A 9,525-nucleotide genomic window follows, 5' to 3' on the forward strand; every position below is an offset into this window, starting at 1 on the left:
AGTTCTCCTGAATCCAGGGCCAGTGCTCTATCCACTGCACCACTTAGCTGCCCCATTATAATAATTATATTATATTATTATATTGTATCATATCACATCATATTTTGAAAGTATGTTCTTCCATATATTTTGGATATTTTGAATTTCCAATATGGCAATGCCTACAAAAATATTGTATCACAACTTAGCACAGACTTTGTCACATATTAAATGTTTATTGTTACCTGACTGGCTATATTAAATTTTTTTCCCAGATGAGTGATCATTTTAATGTATTAGGCAAAGTCTGACACAAAAATCTGAAAACTCTAGACAAGCCTCATTGCAGGCAGCTGTGTCCATCCGTGTGGACCCTGGCCCCTCCGCCAGCTCAGCCCAGATGCCCCTGCTCCGGCCCTGCCCAGCCACAAAGCCCACGCCTTCAGTTTCCCTTTTCAGAGCCTAACATCCGTTCCTGCAGCATCCTCTCTAGCTTCACAGCATCTTCAGCAAACTTGCAGATCCCATTGCACAGCTTCTCCGCTGCCATCTGGTCTGGTTCTGGTTGTGCTCCCAGAGGAAGGCCTTCTCGTCCAGGTGAACATTCTCTAGTCTGCTGGCCTGGGCTTCCTGGACACTGAGCTTGGACTGAGCTTGGCGTTCTCTTTGAGCAGCTTCCCCAGGAGCTTGGGGGAGATGGTGAGATAGTCACAGCCCGTCAGGGCCTTGATCTCGCCCACGTTGCGGAAGGACGCTCCCATCACAGTGGTTTTGTAGCCAAACTTTTGTAGTAGTTGTAGATTTTGGTGACGCTCTTTACGCCTGGGTCCCCGTGGGGCTCATAGGACTTTTTGTCTGAGTTCACCACGTACCAGTCTAAGATGCGCCCGACAAATGGGGAGATGAGGGTCACGCCAGCCTCGACAGAGTCCACGGCCTGAGCAAAGGAGAACAGCACGGTCATGTTGCAGTGGATGCCATGCTACTCCTCCAGGATCTTTCCGGCCTGAATTCCTTCCCAGGTGGAGGACAGCTTGATGAGAACTCGCTCTTTGCTGATGCCGGCCTCTTTGTAGAGGTCAATGAGACGATGGGCCCTTTGGACCATTTCTTCCTTGTCAAAGGACAGCCTGGTGTTGACTTCTGTGGACACCCGGCCAGGAATCTTCTTCACAATCTTGGCCCCCCAAAACACGAACAACTTGTCGCTGGCATTATGGATCTGCTTTTCGTGAGACCCCTGAGCTTTTTTCCATATGCAATGGCATCTTCTACCAGATCCTGGTAGGCTGGCATCTGGGCAGCAGCCAGGGTCAGGGAGGGATTGGTGTTGGCATCCTGAGGCTTATATTCATCGATGGCACGGAAGTCGCTTGTGTCTGCCACCGCCACAGCTGCTCGAGCGCCGACTGGATCCGGTCCGCTTCACGGGAGAGTTCAAGGACATAGCGTGGAGGAGGCGATGGGGAGAGCAGGCCTACATTAATTTTTCTGGATCAATATTTTATCTGAGTAGCTGTAGCTGATAGCTACTCTCTATCACTCGAGGTTCAGTACAGTTTTCTTCACTGAATTCTCAATGTTATTTTGAAGTTTGTATTTGTGCCATGAGTATACATTGTCAGTTTCTGGTATATAATTCTGGACACTTAATTTTGTCTTTCTAGATATTTTGTAGGTGCTGAATTTGTGCAACCTATAGCAATGTATTTCAGTCGCAACTATTTCTTTGCAAAGTCTCTATTAGTCAGTCAATATGTTCAGGGACCTTAAGAAAGAGCTTTCTGTAGTTTCTTGTAGCAACAATTTGATAGATCAAGAAGTTGATCTCTATCATGAAACTTTCATAAAAATAACTTAAAAAAAAGAAATTTTCTGGTTCTATAAACAAATTAACTTGACTCAGCCATGTTAAATGCTTCTTTATTGGCATATTATTGGTTATGTGGATGTCACCCATAGAGGGCCTTTTGGTTCTATTCCTATATATATGTATGCTTTTCAGAGGCTACAACTTTTGGTCAACCAATATCTATTACATTTGAGAAGACTAGAAGCATATCAAGGACAGTTAGGTGGCACAGTGCATAGAGTGTTAGGCTTGAAGTCAGAGAGACCCATCTTCTTGGGTTCAAATCTGGCCTCAGATACTTACTAGCTATGTGACCCTGGGCAAGTCACTTGTCTCAGTTTCTATAAAATGAGCTAGAGAAGGAAATGGCTAAACCTCTCCAGTCTCTTTGTCAAGAAAATCCAAAGTGGGGTAATGGAGAGTCAGACAGGACTGAAATGACTGAATAACAACAACAAAGCAGCAAATAAGTATTAGCTTTAACCTTTAGTATGTGACAATGCATCAACTAGTTCAGGAAATATTTCTGAGTAATTGTAAACAAAAAACCTGTCATATAGTCTAGTAACACCTATCAATCTTCTACCCCCTTTTAAAAATGAAGTATTACTAAGGTTATGACTGCTTTGGAGAGGTAGGCTTTGGGTTTTTTTGTTAATAATGTAATAAAACTTTCCAAAAAAATTTCAATGATATGTCAAAACTAACATTGAGATGTTAATAGGTATAAATAAGTTCTTCCCTTTGAGATATTACTTCATGATGCCATTGAGTTTCTTGATTTATACAGACACTACTTATTTTCTCCTTATTACTTTGTGCTTGATGTGTCTAGCTTGGAGAAGACAGAGATAGTTTTAGATATCACTTTAAACCTCTGGTTCTCTATGAGCTATTGATTCAAACTCCAATCTTTTGATATATATTTTCCTGGTATCAATAAGAATTTTGCATTAATAGAGCTCAAATGAAATTTTTAATAAGACCAAAGAAAGTTTCCTGTGAGAATGAAAAGCTATATAAGTTGTATATGGGGGGCTGGATGTTTTTGTATCATTTTTGCTATGTTTTATGTCATTTGTTCTTTTTTTTTCTTTTTTCTTTTTCATTTGTTCTTAACATTAATGTGCTGGCACAGTGTCTTAAGTAGAGATCAGGTTTCCATGTAGAAAAAACAACAACCCAGAACTCTAGCTTTCTCACTATGCTTAAGTCTCTTTTATATAATTGAGTGCAGAACTAAGTCAAAGTCTTTGCAGCAATCAATAAAGGCATTATAAATAAAATGGTGCTTCTTGATCACTTGTTAAATCATTATTGAATAAATACTAAACTGCTCCTTAAATCCCTGGGAATTTTTGGCATGCCCTCTTTACTTTTTGTTCCATATATTATTTTCTTGTAAGTGGTTATAAGTGTTGTAAGTGATAAAAGCTATGAATGTTTTGTATAAATATATGATTCATTTGTAGTTGGAGGGGCAATTGGTGTTCTCACCTTTTCATAATAAATATGCAGTATATTTTGACAAAAAAGATAGGAAAATATAAAACTTGTATCTGAGAGGAAACTATTAAAATGTTTTGCTAGTAATTTATGTGGTGCTTCTTTCTAAAGTTACTTTGTTTTCTTTTACCACCTGACTAATGTGGAGATGTTTTGCATGACTGCACATGTATAACTTACATTGTATTGCTTGATTTCTTAGGGAGGGTTGGGGAGAGAGGGAGGAAGAGAATTTGGAACAAAAAGTTTTAAAAAATCAATGTGAAAATTTGTTTTTACATGAAATGGGAAAATTCTAAATAAATGTATTATTATAAAAAAGAAATAAAGGCAAAGGCAAAACAAAAAAATTATATAGTGCTACTGTGAATATTTTAAATCAATAAGCATGGAATTTGTCAGGCCTTGCTCTCTCCAGTATTTGAGAGAAAGTAGACTTTTAGTCACCATCTTGATATACATTTTATTTTCCATCACATTAATGATGTATAAGTTTTCTATGTCTCATTCAACTTGACTTACATTTCCTTCTTTATTCTTTTTTAACTTTTTGTTGCCAAAAATGATAATGAATATTCTTCCTCTTCTTCTTCCTCCTCTTCTTCCTCTTTTTTCTCCCCTTCTTCTTCAATTTCCTCCTTCCTTTCCCCTTCTCCTCCACCTGCCCCCTTCTCTGATTTTCTCATTTCTCAAATTTCTGTAGTACAGATTTTTGGTTCCTTTTGAATTTCATTGTGGTTTATTCTGTGACTCCTCAATGTTTTAATTTTTTGCTGTCAGTTACTGATCAAGGGAATATACATTAGCATATGTATATTATATTATGTATGTATGGGTACATATACATACATACATTCATATATTATTTTTATTTCTATCCACATTTTTCTTTTTTGTTGCTTTTAATTGGCTAAGAGAGTAGTCACCTTTTTCTATAGCTAGATGTTGATGAAATCCACCAGTGCCTTCTGCCCAAGTTTAGAAATATTTTTATTGTTTTCTTTGTACTCTAATACTTAGACTGAGACATTATTGTTTTTCAATTGTTTCAGTTGTGTCTGACTCTTCCTTATCCCATGTGGGCTTTTCTTGGCAGAGATACTAGAGTAGTTTGCCATTTTCTTCTCCAGCTCATTTTATAGATGAGGAAACTGAGGCAAATAGGGTCACATGTCTAGTAAGTGTCTGAGGCCAGATTTGAATTCAGGAAGATGAGTCTTTTTTACTCCAGGCCTGGTGCTCTATCCACTGTGGTATCTAGGTGCCTGAGCCTGGGGCATAGTGGGTGCTTAATAAATATTTGTTGACTTGTGGTAAAAATTCATTCATTCATTATAGATTACAGCAAATTCCAGTTTTTAAAAAAAATGATTCTTTTTTATATAGGTGGTCCATTAGTTGTATTTATGCTATAAAGCTCTAAAAGTATTTTTTGAAATGCTCATTTCCTTTTCAACATTATTAGAGACATCTGTATTGCTTTTGTCATCCATTTTGTCATTAGGCAAATTTTTCTGGGGTTTTTCTTAAGTTGAGATTTTCTTTCTTTTCATTCTTAATAGTATTTTATTTTTTCTAGTTACATGTAAAGATAGTTTTCAACATTTGTTTTCATAAGATTTTTAGTTCCAAATTTTTCTCCCTTCCTTGCTTCCTCACTCTCCCTTCCAGAACCGTCTGGGTCCAGTGGCAAGATGTACATAAGGATGATTGGAGAAGGCCTTAGATGTTTTAAAGCAAATGGGGTTAAGTGATTTGCCCAAGATCACCAGCTAGTAAGTGTCTGAGGTGAGATCTTAATTCAGGTCCTCCTGACTCCAGGGCCTGTTCTCTATCCACTGTGCCACCTAGCTGCTGCCTTTTAATTTAATTTAATTTATTTATTTTTTTTAGTTCTCAACTTTTGTTTACACATGCTTTACAATTTCAGATTTTTCTCCCTCCCACCCCTCCCTCCCCCCCTCCCCTAGACAGCAGGTAATCTGATATAGGTTATATCTATATATCTCTATACATATACATATAGATATATATATATATACACACACACATATATATACACATAATAACATTAATCCTATTTCTGCATTAATCCTGTTACAAGAGAAAGAATCAGAGCAGTGATGCAAAACCTCAAAATAGAAAGAAAAAAAAAACCAACAGCACCCAAAACAAAAGAAATAATATGGTTCAATCAGCATCTATACTCCACAGTTCTTTCTTTCTTTTTTTTTCTTGGATTTGGAGATCCTCTTCTATCATGAGTTCCCTGGAACTCTTCTGTACCATTGCATTGGTGAGAAGAATATAGTCCATCACAGTAGGTCAACATTCAATGTTGATGATACTGTGTACAATGTTCTTCTGGTTCTGCTCATCTCACTCATCATCAGCTCACGTAAGACCCTCCAGGTTTCTCTGAACTCTTCCTGCTCATCATTTCTTACAGCACAATAGTATTCCATTGTATTCATATACCACAACTTGTCCAGCCATTCCCCAATTGATGGGCACTCCCTCAACTTCCAATTCCTTGCTACCACGTAAAGAGCAGCTATAAATATTTTTGTACATGTGGGTCCCTTTCCCCCTTCCATGATTTCTTTGGGCAAAAGACCTAAAAGTGGGATTGCTGGGTCAAAGGGTATGCACAGCTTTATCGCCCTTTGGGCATAATTCCAAATTGCTCTCCAGAATGGTTGGATCAGCTCACAGCTCCACCAACAATGCATTAGTGTTCCAATTTTCCCACAGCCTCTCCAACATTTATTATCTTCCTTTTTTGTCATTTTAGCCAATCTGATAGGTGTCAGGTGGTACCTCAGAGTTGTTTTAATTTGCATCTCTCTAATCATTAGAGATTTAGAGCATTTTTTCATATGGGAATAGATAGCTTTGGTTTCTTCATCAGAAAACTGCCTGTTCATATCCTTTGACCATTTCTCAATTGGGGAATGACTTGGATTCTTATAAATTTGATTTAATTCCCTATATATTTTAGAGATGAGGCTTTTATCAGAAGCACTGGTCTCAAAAATTGTTTCCCAGCTTTCTGCCTCCCTTCCAATTTTGGATGCATTGCTTCTGTTTGTACAAAAATTTTTTAATTTAATATAATCAAAATCATCCATTTTGCATTTTATAATATACTCTATCTCGTTTGGTTAAAAACTGTTTTCCTTTCCAAAGATCTGATAGGTACACTATTCCTTTCTCTCCTAATTTACCTATGGTATCACCTCTTATGTCTAAATCATGTATCCATTTTGACCTTATTTTAGTATAAGGTATAAGATGTTGGTCTATGCCTAATTTCTGCCATACTATCTTCCAGTTTTCCCAGCAGTTTTTGTCAAATACTGAGTTCCTATTCCAGAAGCTGGAGTCTTTGGGTTTATCAAACACTACATTACTAGTGTCATTTACTACTGCATTTCCTGAGCCTAGCCTATTCCATTGATCTACCACTCTATTTTTTAGCCAGTACCAGATAGTTTTGATGACTGCCGCTTTATAGTAAAGCTCCAGGTTTGGTACCGCTAACCCACCTTCCTGTGAATTTTTTTTCATTATTTCCCTGGATATTCTTGATTTTTTGTTTTTCCAGATGAATTTTGTTATTATTTTTTCTAGCTGTGTAAAATAATTTTTAGGTAGTCTGATTGGTATGGCACTGAATAAGTAAATTAATTTAGGCAGTATTGTCATTTTTACTATATTAGCTCTGCCTATCCATGAGCAATTGATATCTTTCCAATTATTTAGATCTGATTTGATTTGTGTGAAGAGTGTTTGGTAGTTGTGTTCATAGAGTTCCTGGCTTTGTCTTGGCAAGTAGATTCCCAAGTATTTTATATTATCTACCGTTACTTTAAATGGAATTTCTCTTTCTATCTCTTGCTGCTGGACTTTGTTGGTCATGTATAGAAATGCTGATGATTTATGTGGATTTTTTTTATATCCTGCTACTTTGCTAAAGTTGTTAATTGTTTCAAGTAATTTTTGACTTGATTCTCGAGGATTCCTTAAGTATACCATCATATCATCTGCAAAGAGTGATAGTTTTGTTTCCTCCTTGCCTATTCTAATTCCTTTAATTCCCTTCTCTTCTCTGATTGCTAAAGCTAACATTTCTAGAACAATATTAAATAATAGGGGTGATAATGGACATCCCTGTTTCACCCCTGATCTTATTGGGAAGGCCTCTAATTTATCACCATTGCATATAATACTTGCTGATGGCTTTAGGTAGATACTGTTTATTATTCTAAGGAAAGCTCCCCCTATTCCTAAACTCTCTAGTGTTTTTATTAGGAATGGGTGCTGTACTTTGTCAAAAGCTTTCTCTGCATCTATTGAGATAATCATATGATTTTGGTTGGTTTCCTTATTGATGTGGTTGATTATGTTAATAGTTTTCCTAATGTTGAACCAGCCCTGCATTCCTGGTATAAATCCCACCTGGTCATAGTGTATTATCCTGGTGATCACTTGCTGTAATCTCCTTGCTAATATCTTATTTAAGATTTTAGCATCAATATTCATTAGGGAAATTGGTCTATAATTTTCTTTCTCTGTTTTTGCTTTGCCTGGTTTTGGTATCACCACCATATTTGTGTCATAAAACGAATTTGGTAGAACTCCTTCTTCACCTATTTTTCCAAATAATTTGTATAATATTGGAATTAATTGTTCTTTAAATGTTTGGTAAAATTCCCCCGTAAACCCATCTGGCCCTGGGGATTTTTTCTTAGGGAGTTCATTAATAGCTTGTTCAATTTCTTTTTCTAATATGGGTTCATTTAAGGATTTTATTTCCTCTTCAGTTAACCTGGGCAGTTTGTATCTTTGTAAATATTCATCCATTTCATTTAGATTGTCAAATTTATTGGCATACAGTTGGGCAAAATATTTCCTAATTATTGCTTTAATTTCCACTTCATTGGTGGTAACATCACCCTTTTCATTTTTGATACTGGTAATTTGGTTTTCTTCTTTCTTTTTTTTAATCAAATTAACCAATATTTTATCTATTTTATTGGTTTTTTCATAAAACCAGCTCTTAGTTTTATTGATTAATTCTATAGTTTTTTTGCTTTCAATCTTATTAATTTCTCCTTTAATTTTCAGGATCTCTAATTTAGTGTCTAATTGGGGATTTCTAATTTGTTCTTTTACTAACTTTTTAAGTTGCATGCCCAATTCATTAATCTCCTCTTTCTCTTTTTTATTCATGTAAGCATTTAGAGCTATAAATTTTCCCCTAAGCACTGCTTTGGCTGCATCCCATAGATTTTGGTATGTTGCTCATTATTGTCATTCTCTTGGATAAAGTTATTGATTGTTTCTATGATTTCTTGTTTGGCCCATTCATTCTTTAGAATGAAATTATTTAGTTTCCAATTGATTTTCATTCTACTTTTCCCTGGCTCTTTCTTACATGTAATTTTTATTGCATCATGATCTGAGAAGGATGCGTTTACTATTTCTGCCTTTCTACATTTGACTATGATGTTTTTGTGCCCTAATACATGGTCAATTTTTGAAAATGTGCCATGTACTGCTGAGAAAAAGGTATATTCCTTTCTATCCCCATTCAATTTTCTCCAGACATCTATCATGTCTAACTTTTCTAGTAATCTATTCACCTCTTTCACTTCTTTCTTATTTATTTTTTGGCTAGATTTATCTAATTCTGAGAGGGGGAGATTCAGATCCCCCACTAGTATAGTATTACTATCTAATTCCTCTTGTAACTCATTTAACTTCTCCTCTAAGAACTTGGATGCTATACCACTTGGTGCATACATATTTAATATTGATATTACTTCATTATCTATAGTACCTTTAAGTAAGATGTAATTTCCTTCCTTATCTCTTTTAATGAGATCTATTTTTGCCTGCACTTTGTCTGAGATAAGGATTGCTACCCCTGCCTTTTTTACTTTAGCTGAGGCATAATATATTCTGCTCCAGCCTTTTACCTTTACTCTGTGTGTATCTCTCTGCTTCAAATGTGTTTCTTGTAAACAGCATATTGTAGGGTTCTGGTTTTTAATCCACTCTGCAATTCACTTCCGTTTTATAGCAGAGTTCATCCCATTCACATTCACAGTTATTATTACTGACTGTCTATTCCCCTCCATTCTATTTACCCCCTTTGTACTTTTCCCCCCTTCTTTCACCCT

At 36.2% G+C, this 9,525-nt stretch overlaps 1 pseudogene; it reads right to left on the reverse strand.

Annotated features, from left to right (window-relative positions):
- Positions 1 to 421: 421 nt before the first annotated feature.
- LOC122743826 lies at positions 422 to 1,365 on the reverse strand (annotated as a pseudogene).
- Positions 1,366 to 9,525: the final 8,160 nt, after the last annotated feature.

This window comes from Dromiciops gliroides, chromosome 2, assembly GCF_019393635.1.
Source record: "Dromiciops gliroides isolate mDroGli1 chromosome 2, mDroGli1.pri, whole genome shotgun sequence".
NCBI classification, from domain to species: domain Eukaryota; kingdom Metazoa; phylum Chordata; class Mammalia; order Microbiotheria; family Microbiotheriidae; genus Dromiciops; species Dromiciops gliroides.